This window comes from Mustela putorius, unplaced genomic scaffold (assembly GCF_011764305.1).
Source record: "Mustela putorius furo isolate JIRA1106 unplaced genomic scaffold, ASM1176430v1.1 tig00003962_pilon_pilon_pilon, whole genome shotgun sequence".
Classification (NCBI taxonomy): domain Eukaryota; kingdom Metazoa; phylum Chordata; class Mammalia; order Carnivora; family Mustelidae; genus Mustela; species Mustela putorius.
Window position 1 is genome coordinate 6,383,142 of NW_025422106.1, and position 14,439 is coordinate 6,397,580.

Sequence of the window (14,439 nt, forward strand, 5' to 3'; positions counted from 1 at the left end):
TCTAGTGAAACTTGGGACAGTCTGAGTCTCATTTATTCCAAAGATAATATCCTAGGCTCTGATCTAGAGATATTTTGTGGAGAATGAACAGAAAGAGGCTAGTGAGATCCCTTACTTGGAATTTAATCAGTTTAATTCCTCATTCTTTCTCCTGTGGCTCTGGTCCTTTGCATCACTTCTCATTCCTTCTTATTCATTTTTCTTGCACACCTGTAGGAATGCATGTCTCTCTGGGGGCTCTGAGTATCCTTCTCTTCTGTTCCACCTGCAGAGAGGTTTTCATCTCATCCTAGATCCTGGAAGTGACCTGGCCCTTGTATTTTTTTAAAAATGGCCTTTTTAAAAAAAATTCAGTTTAATTTAATTTTGAATTCCAGTATACTTAACATACAGTATTGTATTAGCTTCAGGTATACAATATAGTGATTCAGCAATTCCATACATCACCCAGTGCTCAAAAATATGGAATGCTTCATGGATTTCTGTGTCATCCCTGGACACGGGCCATGCTAATCTTCTCTGTATCATTCTAATTTTAGTATATGTGCTGTTGAAGTGAGCACTTACCTTTTTTCAAAAAGGTATGGGCAAGATATTTCTCACCTTAAAAACAACAAAGGGGCACCTGGGTGGCTCAGTGGGTTAAGCCTCTGCCTTCGGCTCGGGTCATGATCCCAGGGTCCTGGGATTGAGCCCCACATCAGGCTCTCTGCTCAGCATTGAGCCTGCTTCCCTCTCTCTCCTGCCTGCCTCTCTGCCTACTTGTGATCTCTCTGTCAAATAAATAAATGAAATCTTAAATAACAACAACAACAACAACAAAATGGTAGTAACATCAGGCAAAGAATGTGTTAACTAACCTTATTGTGGTAAAAGTTCTTCAATATATACACATATCAAACCATCACATCATACATCTTAAACTTACAAGTGTTTTATATCAATTATATTTCAAAGCTGAAAAAAGTCAGACTATTTTTTTAAGTAAGTATTTTAAAAACAAACAAATAAACAAATAGCTATGGGATTTCAATCTCCCATATCCTTGTTGGTGATTCTTCTAACCAAGATTAGGATATCTTGTTTACATTTATTTTCTCTGATAGCCATAGCATCTCATTCATTTTTCATAAATACTACATAAATACAAGAAAATTCTCATAACTAAGAGGTAAGAAAGCTGAATCACACAGGAATCTACATAAGTTCTTCACTTCAATAAGAGGGTTCTACAACAAAGATTTTTGCAAGGAGGGAAAAAACAGGTAGCAATTTTTTCCACTTCAGAGTTGGTGTCCCAGTTTCTTTCTCTTTGGGGAGTATCTGGAATACTTTGGTTTGTCAATTGGAGAATTGAGTTTTTCCAGTTTAACACCTGCTGTAAAAGATCATATTTTGAGCCCCAAACTGAGCTGTAAGTTTTGAAGTGATACATGCTCTGAATTATTTTTCTTCCTTGACACAGAACCACTGAGGAAACTTATACTAAAGGATTGCAAATAAAACTTGTCCTCCCCTGGAAAAGAAATGATGTGGGGAAAACATCTCCCCTTTGGAGGAGCTACTGTAAATTAAAAAGAAAGATCTCAGTGTGAAGTTGCTAGTGTTCTGTTGCAGAAAGGAAAAAACAAAAAACAAAAAACACAAAACCCTATCAGGTCTTTTGGATGAGTGAAAATTTAAAAAAGAAAAGAGAGAGAGGACAATGAAATGTGTGTAATACTTAAAAAGCACTTTTGGAAGCTGGAGACCAAAGATTTTACAGGTGAATATCAAGATGGTAGAAAATAAATCTCAGTAGACTGGGAGATGAGCTTAATGAAGTAACAGAGGATGAATCAATGTTTATCAACTTAATCAGCAGTTAATGAACCTCTGATTAAGAGTCACAGACCAGATGAAGTAATGGCAGACAGATATGTCAGGTTCAGAGCAGTGGGAATATCCAGATGAGAATAAAAGTGTCTCTACTACCCATAGAGAAACAAACACAGAGATGAAGCATTGTGAAAAGGATTTGTACTCTCTAAAATGATTTTTTTTTACCTGTATATAAAAAATTTATTTGAAGTTTTTTTTTCTTTTTATAATTTTTTTAATTTTTTATAAACATATATTTTTATCCCCAGGGGTACAGGTCTGAGAATCACCAGGTTTACACACTTCACAGCACTCACCAAATCACATACCCTCCCCAATGTCCATAATACCACCCCTTCTCCCAAACCCCCTCCCCCCAGCAACCCTCAGTTTGTTTTGTGAGATTAAGAGTCACTTATGGTTTGTCTCCCTCCCAATCCCATCTTCTTTCATTTATTCTTCTCGTACCCACTTAAGCCCCCATGTTGCATCACCACTTCCTCATATCAGGGAGATCATATGATAGTTGTCTTTCTCCGCCTGACTTATTTCGCTAAGCATGATACGCTCTAGTTCCATCCATGTTGTCGCAAATGGCAAGATTTCATTTCTTTTGATGGCTGCATAGTATTCCATTGTGTATATATACCACATCTTCTTGATCCATTCATCTGATGATGGACATCTAGGTTCTTTCCATAGTTTGGCTATTGTGGACATTGCTGCTATAAACATTCGAGTACACGTGCCCCTTTGGATCACTACGTTTGTATCTTTAGGGTAAATACCCAATAGTGCAATTGCTGGGTCATAGGGCAGTTCTATTTTCAACATTTTGAGGAACCTCCATGCTGTTTTCCAGAGAGGTTGCACCAGTTTGCATTCCCACCAACAGTGTAGGAGGGTTCCCCTTTCTCCGCATCCTTGCCAGCATCTGTTATTTCCTGACTTGTTGATTTTAGCCATTCTGACGGTGTGAGGTGATACCGCATTGAGGTTTTGATTTGTATTTCTCTGATGCCGAGTGATATGGAGAACTTTTTCATGTGTCTGTTGGCCATCTGGATGTCTTCTTTGCAGAAATGTCTGTTCATGTCCTCTGCCCTTTTCTTGATTGGATTATTTGTTCTTTGGGTGTTGAGTTTGCTAAGTTCTTTATAAATTCTGGACACTAGTCCTTTATCTGATATGTCGTTTGCAAATATCTTCTCCTATTCTCTCAGTTGTCTTTTGATTTTGTTAACTGTTTCCTTTGCTGTGCAAGCGCTTTTGATCTTGATAAAATCCCAATAGTTCATTTTTGCCCTTGCTTCCCTTGCCTTTTGCGTTGTTCCTAGGAAGATGTTGCTGCGGCTGAGGTCGAAGAGGTTGCTGCCTGTGTTCTCCTCAAGGATTTTGATGGATTCCTTTCGCACATTGAGGTCCTTCATCCATTTTGAGTCTATTTTTGTGTGTGGTGTAAGGAAATGGTCCAATTTCATTTTTCTGCATGTGGCTGTCCAATTTTCCCAGCACCATTTATTGAAGAGGCTGTCTTTTTTCCATTGGACATTCTTTCCTGCTTTGTCGAAGATTAGTTGACCATAGAGTTGAGAGTCTATTTCTGGGCTTTCTATTCTGTTCCATTGATCTATGGGTCTGTTTTTGTGCCAGTACCATGCTGTCTTGATGATGACAGCTTTGTAATAGAGCTTGAAGTCCGGGATTGTGATGCCACCAACGTTGGCTTTCTTTTTCAATTTCCTTTAGCTATTCGAGGTCTTTTCTGGTTCCATATAAATTTTAGAATTATTTGTTCCATTTCTTTGAAAAAGATGGATGGTACTTTGATAGGAATTGCATTAAATGTGTAGATTGCTTTAGGTAGCAGAGACATTTTCACAATATTTATTCTTCCAGTCCAGGAGCATGGAACATTTTTCCATTTCTTTGTGTCTTCCTCAATTTCTTTCATGGGTACTTTATAGTTTTCTGAGTATAGATTCTGTGTCTCTTTGGTTAGGTTTATTCCTAGGTATCTTATGGTTTTGGGTGCAATTGTAAATGGGATTGACTCCTTAATTTCCCTTTCTTCTGTCTTCTTGCTGTTGGTGTAGAGAAATGCAACTGATTTCTGTGCATTGATTTTATATCCTGACACTTTACTGAATTCCTGTATAAGTTCTAGCAGTTTTGGAGTGGAGTCTTTTGGGCTTTCCACATATAGTATCATATCATCTGCAAAGAGTGATAATTTGACTTCTTCTTTGCCGATTTGGATGCCTTTAATTTCCTTTTGTTGTCTGATTGCTGAGGCTAGGACCTCTAGTACTATGTTGAATAGCAGTGGTGATAATGGACATCCCTGCCATGTTCCTGACCTTAGCGGAAAAGCTTTCAGTTTTTCTCCATTGAGAATGATATTTGCGGTGGGTTTTTCATAGATGGCTTTGATGATATTGAGGTATGTGCCCTCTATCCCTACACTTTGAAGAGTTTTGATCAGGAAGGGATGCTGTACTTTGTCAAATGCTTTTTCAGCATCTATTGAGAGTATCATATGGTTCTTGTTCTTTCTTTTATTGATGTGTTGTATCACATTGACTGATTTGCGGATGTTGAACCAACCTTGCAGCCCTGGAATAAATCCCACTTGGTCGTGGTGAATAATCTTTTTAATGTACTGTTGAATCCTATTGGCTAGTATTTTGTTGAGTATTTTCGCATCTGTGTTCATCAAGGATATTGGTCTATAGCTCTCTTTTTTGCTGGGATCCTTGTCTGGTTTTGGGATCAAGGTGATGCTGGCCTCATAAAATGAGTTTGGAAGTTTTCCTTCCATTTTTATTTTTTGGAACAGTTTCAGGAGAATAGGAGTTAGTTCTTCTTTAAATGTTTGGTAGAATTCCCCCGGGAAGCCGTCTGGCCCTGGGCTTTTGTTTGTTTGGAGATTTTTAATGACTGTTTCAATCTCCTTACTGGTTATGGGTCTGTTCAGGCTTTCTATTTCTTCCTGGTTCAGTTGTCGTAGTTTATATGTTTCTAGGAATGCATCCATTTCTTCCAGATTGTCAAATTTATTGCCGTAGAGTTGCTCATAGTATGTTCTTATAATAGTTTGTATTTCTTTGGTGTTAGTTGTGATCTCTCCTCTTTCATTCATGATTTTATTTATTTGGGTCCTTTCTCTTTTCTTTTTGATAAGTCAGGCCAGGGGTTTATCAATTTTATTAATTCTTTCAAAGAACCAGCTCCTAGTTTCGTTGATTTGTTCTATTGTTTTTTTGGTTTCTATTTCATTGATTTCTGCTCTGATCTTTATGATTTCTCTTCTCCTGCTAGGCTTAGGGTTTCTTTCTTGTTCTTTCTCCAGCTCCTTTAGGTGTAGGGTTAGATTGTGTACCTGAGACCTTTCTTGTTTCTTGAGAAAGGCTTGTACCGCTATATATTTTCCTCTCAGGACTGCCTTTGTTGTGTCCCACAGATTTTGAACCGTTGTATTTTCATTATCATTTGTTTCCAGGATTTTTTTCAATTCTTCTTTAATTTCCTGGTTGACCCATTCATTCTTTAGAAGGATGTTGTTTAGTCTCCATGTATTTTGGTTCTTTTCAAACTTCCTTTTGTGGTTGAGTTCTAGCTTTAGAGCATTGTGGTCTGAAAATATGCAGGGAATGATCCCAATCTTTTGATACCGGTTGAGTCCTGATTTAGGACCGAGGATGTGATCTATTCTGGAGAATGTTCCATGTGTAGTAGAGAAGAATGTGTATTCTGTTGCTTTGGGATGAAATGTTCTGAATATATCTGTGATGTCCATCTGGTCCAGTGTGTCGTTTAAGGCCTTTATTTCCTTGCTGATCTTTTGCTTGGATGACCTGTCCATTTCAGTGAGGGGAGTGTTAAAGTCCCCTACTATTATTGTATTATGTTTCTTTGATTTTGTTATTAATTGGTTTATATAGTTGGCTGCTCCCACATTGGGGGCATAGATATTTAAAATTGTTAAATCTTCTTGTTGGACAGACCCTTTGAGTATGATATAGTGTCCTTCCTCATCTCTTATTATAGTCTTTGGCTTAAAATCTAATTGATCTGATATAAGGATTGCCACTCCTGCTTTCTTCTGATGTCCATTAGCATGGTAAATTCTTTTCCACCCCCTCACTTTAAATCTGGAGGTGTCTTCGGGCTTAAAATGAGTTTCTTGGAGGCAACATATAGATGGGTTTTGTTTTTTTATCCATTCTGATACCCTGTTTCTTTTGACAGGGGCATTTAGTCCATTAACATTCAGGGTAACTATTGAGAGATATGAATTTAGTGCCATTGTTTTGCCTGTAAGGTGACTGTTACTGTATATGGTCTCTGTTCCTTTCTGATCTACCACTTGTAGGCTCTCTCTTTGCTTAGAGGACCCCTTTCAAGATTTCCTGTAGAGCTGGTTTGGTGTTTGCAAATTCTTTCAGTTGTTGTTTGTCCTGGAAGCTTTTAATCTCTCCTTCTATTTTCAATGATAGCCTAGCTGGATATAGTATTCTTGGCTGCATGTTTTTCTCATTTAGTGCTCTGAATATATCACGCCAGTTCTTTCTGGCCTGCCAGGTCTCTGTGGATAAGTCAGCTGCCAATCTAATATTTTTACCATTGTATGTTACAGACTTCTTTTCCCAGGCTGCTTTCAGGATTTTCTCTTTGTCACTGAGACTTGTAAATTTTACTATTAGGTGACGGGGTGTGGGCCTATTCTTATTGATTTTGAGGGGTGCTCTCTGAACCTCCTGAATTTTGATGCTCGTTCCCTTTGCCATATTGGGGAAATTCTCCCCAATAATTCTCTCCAGGATACCTTCTGCTCCCCTCTCTCTTTCTTCTTCTTCTGGAATCCCAATTATTCTAATGTTGTTTCGTCTTATGGTGTCACTTATCTCTCGAATTCTCCCCTCGTGGTCCAGTAGCTGTTTGTCCCTCTTTTGCTCAGCTTCTTTATTCTCTGTCATTTGGTCTTCTATATCACTAATTCTTTCTTCTGCCTCATTTATCCTAGCAGTGAGAGCCTCCATTTTTGATTGCACCTCATTAATAGCTTTTTTGATTTCACCTTGGTTAGATTTTAGTTCTTTTATTTCTCCAGAAAGGGCTTTTATATCTCTCGAGAGGGTTTCTCTCATATCTTCCATGCCTTTTTCGAGCCCGGCTAGAACCTTCAGAATTGTCATTCTGAACTCTAGATCTGACATATTACCAATGTCTGTATTGATTAGGTCCCTAGCCTTCGGTATTGCCTCTTGTTCTTTTTTTGTGTTGAATTTTTCCATCTTGTCATTTTGTCCAGAGAAGAGTATATGAAGGGGCAAGTAAAATACTAAAAGGGTGGCAACAACCCCAGGAAAATATGCTTTAACCAAATTAGAAGAGATCCCAAATCGTGAGGGTGCGAAAGGGGATAAAAAGAGGTTCAAAAAGGAAGAAAGAAAGAAAAAAAAAAAGAAAAAAGAAAGAAAAAAAAAAGAAAAGAATTTAAAAAAAAGAAAACACCTAAGAAAAATATAAAAAAGAAAAAATATATGTATTAGATAAACTAGTAAAAAATCGTTAAAAAAGAAAAAGGTAACAGTTAAAAAAATTTTTTTTTACCTGAAGGTGAGAAACAAAACAAAAAATGAAAAAGAAAAAAATTAAATTAACCGCAAGACTAAAAAAAATCACAGGGAAAAAGCCATGAGTTCCGTGCTTTGCTTTCTCCTCCTCTAGAATTCTGCTGCTCTCCTTGGTATTGAAACCGTACTCTTGGTAGGTGAACTTGGTCTCGGCTGGATTTCTTGTTGATCTTCTGGGGGAGGGGCCTGTTGTGGTGATTCTCAAGTGTCTTTGCCCCAGGCAGAATTGCACCGCCCTTACCCGGGGCCGGGGTGAGTAATCCGCTGGGGTTTGCTTTCAGGAGCTTTTGTTCCCTGAGTGCTTTCCGTAGAGTTCCGGAGGACGGAAATACAAATGGCGGCCTCCTGGTCTCTGGCCCGGAGGAGCCCAGAGCCCAGGGCTGCACTCCTCAGCGCGCTCAGAGAACCGCGCCCAGCTATTCCCGTCTGCCTGAGCTCCGGCCATGCTCCGAGCTCACCGAGCCTGCGACCGGTTCAAGGTAACACCGAGCTGCGAGCTTACTGTCGGCTCTGTCTCTGTAGACGGCTTTCCCGTTCCAATACCCGCAAGCTCTGCAACACTCAGACACCCCCGATCCTTCTGTGGCCCTGCAGGACCTGAGGCCACGCTGACCCCATGTTGGCTTTGCCCCGGGTAGCCTCTGGAGTGATGTCCCTCAGCGGAACAGACTTTTAAAAGTCCTGATTTTGTGCACGGTTGCTCCGCCGCTTGCCGGGAGCCGGCCCCTCCCCCCGGGGTCTATCTTCCCGTCGCTTTGGATTCACTTCTCCGCTGGTCCTACCTTTCAGAAAGTGGTTGTTTTTCTGTTTCCAGAATTGCTGTTCTTCTTCTCTTCAATCTGCCGATGGATTTTCAGGTGTTTGCAATCTTTAGATAAGCTATCTAGCTGATCTCCGGCTAGCTGAAGTAGTCTCGGTCTGCTACTTCTCCGCCATCTTGACTCTAAAATGATTTTTGTAAGAATTAGTTGACCATGGTATAATGTAATTGTTGTTTTCTTTTGTTTCAGTCCTTCTTCTTATAAAGACATAAGACTTTGATAGAGTGCAAAGTGTTAATATCTTTGCTAAGCGGGGTGCCTGGGTGGCACAATAGGTTAAAGCCTCTGCCTTCTGCTCAGGTCATGATCTCAGGGTCCTGGGATGAGCCCTGCATCAGGCTCTCTGCTCAGCAGGGAGCCTGCTTCCCCTTTTCTCTGCCTGCCTCTCTGCCTACTTGTGTGTCTCTCTCTCTGTCAAATAAAATAAAAAATAAAAAAAAAAAAAGATCTTTGCTAAGGACAGGGGTTTTTGTTCTTTCTTTTGTTTTTTGTTTTGTTGTTGCTGCTGTGGTTTGCTGAGCGCACCCAGCCTCTGGAGAAAGTGGGAAGTATAATTACAAAATTACTTTATTCAGGCTATATCTAAAATAAAATCCTTGGGAACTTCTGAATATTATAATAGGAAGTGACCAAATACTACTGGATGAGGTAAACTTATAAAAACTTCACAGAACAAGAAGGGATAATCCGTATAGGGTAAGATGCTGGATGACTTAAATAAATCAAACAAAACAGTCCAAATAGTTTAGAACTAAAAGTTCATTTATACAACAACCGAGTAATTGTCTTGATAATATTTGCTTAATTTAAATTATTTCCTATTTAATCACCCCTTACTGAAATCTCACTCATGTAAACAATACACAACTGTGCCTGCAGCATACAAGAAACCAGCAGGACTGCAAGTGGCTGGAAGGATCTGGGTGACACAAAATTCAAACAAGAAGCTTAAAGAGAATTTTGGAGACATTCCCACTATCTAATACCTCCTTGGTTATGCCCACTTGCCCACTTGTGAATGGATCCCATGTTTCGAAAAATCTAGACTGCCAAACTGCATTGTTTGGGGAATACTTAATTTGTTTCTTTTTTTATTAATAGAAGACAAATAACACATATTTGAGATAGCCAGTTTCCCCACAGTGAAAAGGTACAATTCTACCCCAAAGCAAAGGAACCAAATGTTTTAATTAGTCTGTACAGCTGGATCTTGAATAAAGGTGCAACTTTCATTAGTGTTTTGGACATTTTCAGATTTCTTAAAACCCTATATCCAATTACTCTTGCTCTAGGAAATTTAGGGTCTCAGATACCCTCAGCTGTAAAGAGATCTTTGGACCCCAGAGAACAATTAATAAGTAACAATAGTTGCAACAACAGTGAAGCCCAGCCAAAATCCTTAATTAGGTTTTTATTGAACTCCAGAATACAATTTATTTTTCTAATAAACAGAGTACATTTTAATATGTTTGGCATTTTATTGTTCTACTTACCTTTCAGTTGTGCAATTTTATTTTATTAAGCTATGATATTTTTAGCCTCTAACACAGTTACCTCCCTACCTAGGGTACATCCCCAGAAGCAATTACTTCTTTAATTAGCTTTGACTCATTAATCTCTGCCTCTAACACTTTGCTATCAGGTGCGGGGGGACTTCCCACCCACTTGTACAGTATAATACAAACATCACAATAAGTTCATCTTGATTGTTTCACATTACTTAATTTTTTAAAAAATAAATAGAATTTATTTTTTTAGAGGACTTTGTTTCATAGTAAATAGAGCACAAAGTATAGAGATTACCCATATAACTGCTACTCCCTACACACACATGCACAATCCCCCCCCCATTATCAACACCCCCCACTGGAGTGTACACGTGTTACAACTGATCTGTCCACACTGCAGCATCAGTATGACTCAGAGTCCATAGTTTACGTTAAGGTTCACTCTTGATGTGGTACATTCTGAGGATTTGGACAAATGGTACAGCGATATGTATGCACCATAATGGCATCATACAGGGTAGTTTCATGAGCCTAAAAATCCTCTATGCCTCACCTTCTCATCCCTTTCTCCCCCATAAGTCCTGGCAACAACTTATCTTTTTTACTCTCTCCATAGTTTTGCCTTTTCCAGAACATCATACAGTTGGAATGATACGGTCTGTAGCCTTTTCAGATTGACCTCTTTCACTTAGTAATATGAATTTAAGTTTCTTCCATAACGTTACATCTCTTGATCACTGTTTTGGGTGTTGTCTGTTTTTAGTTGAATAGTATCCCTTTGTCTGGATTCACCACGGGTTTTTATTCATTCACCTAGCAAAGGATGTCTTGGTTGCTTCCAGATTTGTTAATTATGAATAGAGCTGCTAAAAAACATCCATGTCAGGCCATTCAGATGGCCATAATATATGTCTCATATATATGTGAAGTCTTCATTTGTCGTCCCTAGCTCACATCTGCCAATTGCCTTGAAATTTCTTGAGCGGATATGAGCAGTGGATCTTTTGTTTTAATATTTTGTCTCTCATCATCAGTTCCTGAAAATGCTTCAAAGCCATAATGGTGAAATGGGCATCTTCTTATTCAGAACAAGCACCTCTCAAACACAAATGAGTTTAAATTAATTAGATGACTTTGGGAAATGCTTTAAAGATGGGGGCTGTTAGCAGGGGAACCAACCATGAATAGAGGGTTACAACCTTCAGGCCTACTCTCTGTTGTCTGAGAAGGTAGAAGGACTGGAGGTTGAATCAATCACCAATAGTCAAGATTTAATCAATCATACTTCTTTAATGAAGCCTCCATAAAAAACCAAAAGGAGAATATTCAAAGAGCTTCTGGGTTGGGGAACCAGAAAATTATACATGCCAGCATGCTGGGCTCCAAACCCTGACAGGAGAGAAACTACTTTGTTCAGGACCTCAATGTATTTCTTCATTTGGCTATTGATTTGTATCCTTTAATATCCTTTGTAATAAACTGGTCATCTAGAGTGGATTCGTTGGCTAGTACTGTTGGCTGCTTTGGCAAATTAATTGAACCCAGGTGGAGGGGTGTGGGAATCTCCAAGCCTGTCAATTTGAAGCCCAGGTAACAGTTGGCTTGCAATTGGCATCTGAAGTAGAGAGCAGCCTTGTAGAACTGAGCCCTTAATGAAAGGAATCTGATGCTATCTTCTCATAGAACTGGGATGCAGAACTCTTAGCTGCATCATATAAGTTCTAAGTTTATTTTTTTTTTCTTTGAGAGAGAGAGAACATGGGTGGGGGCAGGGGCAGGGGCAGAGGGAGCGGAAGAAGCAGACTCCCTGCTAAACAGGGAGCCTGATGTGGGGCTCAATCCTAGGACACCAGGATCATGACCTGAAGTGAAGACAGATGCTTAACCAACTGAGCCACCCTGGTGCTCTTCTATTTTTAATTTTTTTGAGGAATCTTCATACTTTTTTTTTCCCACATAATAGTTGTAAAAATTTATATTCTGATCAATGGTGCACAGGGTTCCCCTTTCACTGTATCCTTGCCGGAAATTATCTCTTACCTTTTTGATACTAGCCATTCTAACAGGTGAAAGGTGATATCTCCTTGTGGTTTTGAGTTGTATGAGTTTCTCTGATGATGAGTGATTTTGAGCATCTTTACAAATCGGGGAGAAATTTATATAGGATCTTTGGGGAAAAAAAAGATTATCTAGTTCCTCTGGCTATTTTATTTTTAAAGATTTTATTTGAGAGAGAGAAAGAGTGGGTGAGAGAGAGAGCACAAGCAGGGTTGGGGTGGAGGTGATGGGGGCAGGGGGAGAGGAATAAGCAGACTCCCTGCTGCGCAGGGAGCCCAACTCAGGGTTGATCCCAGGACCCCTGAGATCATGACCTACGCCAAAAGCAGCTGCCTAACGGACTGAGCCAACCAGGCACCCCACCTCTGGTATTTTTAAATCAAATTGCTTTTATTTGTTTTTGAGTTGTATGGGTTCCTTATATATTTTGGATATTAAGCCTTTACCAGGTTTATGATTTTCAAGTATTTTCTCTCATTAAGAGGGTGTTTTTTTCATTTTGTTGTTTCTTTTGCTTTTTAGGTTGATGTTGTCTCATTTATTTATTTTAGCTTTAGTTGCCTTTGCTTTTGGTTCCATATCCAAAAAATCATTGCCAATGCTAACAGAAGAAGGTTTTTTTTTCTTCTTTTATTCTATACTTTTTGCAGTTTCAGGCCTTACATGTAAATCTTTAATCCATTTTAAATTAATTTTGAGTGGTATAATGTAGGAATTCAATTTTATTTCTTTCATGTGATTATCCAGCTTTTCCTATGCCATTTATGGAAGAGATCATTCTTTGTACTTAGCTCTCTTGTCATGTATTTGTTGGCCATATGTAAGAAAGTTTATTTCTGAGCTCTCCATTCTGTTCCATTGGTGGTCTGTGTGCCTGTTTTTAAGCCAGTACCATAGAGTTTCAAAGCATAAAGTTTTGTAATACTGTTTGAAATGAAAAAGTGAGATGCCTCCAGCTTTTTCTTACTTTCATGATTGCTTTGGCTATTTGGTCTTTGTGGTTCCATACAAATTTTGGAATATTTTTTCTATGACAAATGCCATTGGAACTTTTGATAAGAATTCAATCTGCAGATAACTTTGGGTAGTACAGACAGTTTAACAATATTACTTCTTCCAATCTATGAACATAGGATATATTTCCATTTATTTTTGTACTCTTCAATTTTTTTCATCAAAGTCTTATACTGTTCAGTGTACAGATCTTCATTTCCTTGGTTAGATGTATTTCTAAGCACTTTTTGATGCTATTGTAAGTAGATTGTTTTCTTTTTTCCTTTTCAGATATTTTCTGTTAGTGTTTAGGAATGCAACAGTTTTTATATGTTGATTTTAAATCCTGTAGCTTTACTGAATTTATTAGTTATAACAGTTGTTTGGTGGAGTCTTTAGGATGTCTGTGCATAAGATTATATCATCAGCAAACAAAGAGAGTTTTACTTCTTCCTTTACAACCGATTGCTCCTGATTTCTTCTTCTTGCCTAATTGCTCTGGCTAGGACTTCCAGTACCATGTTAAATGGGAGAGGTAGGAGCGAGGATTCTTGACCTTTTCCTGATCTTAGAGAAAAAAATGTTCAACCTATCACTGGTAAGTATGCTTTTAGTTGTGCACTTGTCATATACGGCCTTTATTATGTTGAAATACATTCCTTCTCCCCCCAGTTTGTTGAGAGTTGTGGTTTTTTGTTTTGTTTTGTTTTGTTTTTTGTTTTTCCAGGAAAGGAGGTTGAATTTTATCAACTGCATTGTCTGCGTCAACTGAGATAATCATATGATTTTTATCTTTCTTTCTCTTAATGTGGTGTATCACATTTATTGATTTGTGTGTGTTAGCTATCCTTACACCCCAGCAATAAATCCCACTTGAACATAGTACATGATCCTTTTATATTGTTGAATTTGTTTGGCCAATGTTTTGTTGAGAATTTTTGTAACTATGTTCATCAGGTATATTGACCTATAGTTTTCCTTTCTAGTTCTGTCTTTGACTGGTATCAAGGTAATGCTGCCCTCTTAAATGAATTTGGGAGTGTTCACTCCTCTTCATTTTTTTGGATAAGTTGGAGAATTGATGTTAATTCATTAAATGTTCAGTAGAATTCACCAGTGAAGCCATCTGGCCCTGGGCTCTGCTTTATGAGGTTTCTGATTATGATTCAATTTCCTTAGTCATTATTGGTCTGTTTAGATTTGCTACTATATGATTCAGTCTTGGTTGGGTTGTATGATTCTAGGTATCTAAATATTTCTTTTGGTTTATCCAATTTGTTGGCATATAATTGTTCATATTAGTCTCTTATGATTGTTATATTTCTGTAGTATCAGTTGTAATTCCCCTTTTTCATTATTTATTTTATTTGAGTTTTCTCTCTTTTTTCTTAGTTATGACAGCTAAAGGTTTGTTCATTTTTTTTTTTTTTAATCTTTTCCGTAAGTCCAACTTTTAGTCTCATTGATTTTTCTGGTCTTTATTTTTTTGTACTATCTTTGTTATTTTGCCTGCTAAATTGGGCATAGTTTGTTCTTATCTTTTTTAGGTTTTTTTTTTTT

At 38.2% G+C, this 14,439-nt stretch overlaps 1 non-coding gene across 1 annotated transcript; it reads right to left on the bottom strand.

Moving 5' to 3' along the window:
- Window positions 1–456: 456 nt before the first annotated feature.
- LOC123389218 lies at window positions 457–563 on the bottom strand. The gene has a single exon (XR_006603816.1). It is a non-coding gene; the product is annotated as a U6 spliceosomal RNA (small nuclear RNA).
- Window positions 564–14,439: the final 13,876 nt, after the last annotated feature.